Source organism: Capsicum annuum, chromosome 2, assembly GCF_002878395.1.
Source record: "Capsicum annuum cultivar UCD-10X-F1 chromosome 2, UCD10Xv1.1, whole genome shotgun sequence".
In the NCBI taxonomy this organism is placed as follows: domain Eukaryota; kingdom Viridiplantae; phylum Streptophyta; class Magnoliopsida; order Solanales; family Solanaceae; genus Capsicum; species Capsicum annuum.
This window is the reverse complement of record NC_061112.1, coordinates 23,984,832-23,986,098: the sequence shown is the minus strand read 5'-3', so window position 1 is coordinate 23,986,098 and position 1,267 is coordinate 23,984,832. Positions and strand designations below refer to the sequence as shown.

The 1,267-nt window shown below is 36.8% G+C and overlaps 1 non-coding gene across 1 annotated transcript; it reads left to right on the top strand.

Moving 5' to 3' along the window:
* The first annotated feature begins 307 nt into the window (after positions 1-307).
* LOC124896408 lies at positions 308-414 on the top strand. Its single transcript, XR_007052771.1, has one exon. It is a non-coding gene; the product is annotated as a small nucleolar RNA R71 (small nucleolar RNA).
* Positions 415-1,267: the final 853 nt, after the last annotated feature.

Below are 1,267 nucleotides of genomic sequence, written 5' to 3'. Positions count from 1 at the left end.
TATTGGTGTAGACCGTGTGACTCCCAAATTCATATTGCTGAGTTGTGTTGTTAGTTGATTCTATAGTGCATTAATTTGGGTTGATATAGCCATAAACTAATAAACCTCTAACACACCTACAACCTTCTTTGGAGTACCTCTTGTGTCAGCATACCACATAGGATTCCCCTATGAAATCTAATTCAGCATTGTATATAATTCAACATAAGTCTTATCTAGAGCTTGCCTACGTGCCTTTGAATCCCAGAGAATCTCGGTGTTTTGCTCAAGACCCTCAATGAAAGTGTGTACAAATACATCATTAGTCTGATAATGATGAGGGAAATTCCTAAGCATAACCTTGAACCTTTCCTAAGCTTGGTAAAGATTCTCTCCATCTTTTTACCTGAGACTCAGAATCTCACTTCTCAAATGTGTTGTCTTCCCAGATAAAAAGAATCTAATAAGGAATTTCTGAGCGAAATCATCCCAGGAAGTGATGGAGTTTGGTGGTTTAGCACATAACCCCCTCTTTGCTTCCCTTAACAGAGAGAAAGGGAAAAAAGTCAGTCTGACATAATTAGTAGATACCCTAACAGGAATGTATGTATCACTTATCTCAACAAAGTTCTATATGTTCTACTGTGGGTCCTCGTGATAAACCATTGAACTGCCCACTCTTGTCCAAGAGTTGTACTATATTATGCTTCAGTTAAATCTGACCACCCACATATGACTTGCGAATACAATTAGTAGCATTATTTGTAAGTGGGATTGCCACTTCATGAACAAGTCTAGCTTCTGCATGTGCAGGAGCAGTTGGAATCGATGAAGCAGGAGAAATTAGAGCATTAGGATCAACAGGATCCACTGGATCTGCTATTTGAATCTGCTGAATTGGGTAATAAAGTGCTGCTGCTCTTCGCCTTTGATGGAATATCTGTTCAAGTTCCAAATACAACTTAACCAATTCTTTTGATCTTGCCAGTCTGATACTTTGCTTTTCCTGCAAAAGTCAGCCACTACGATCAAGTCATTAACACTTAAATTTATTATCAAAAGCCAAAAATTTAGAAAATTACTAATTAATTGAGTCCTCGACAACGGCGCCAAAAACTTATTGTGGTCTATTACACACACAAGTGCACGTGATCATACAAGTAATATAAGGACTTAAAGAATCGGATATCATATCCATGAGGACTACTTTATTAGTAATTTAATCTACTTTAGTTTCGACAATAATTTATTCAAGTATTTTAGATTATCAAGGTGATTGTGATAATTT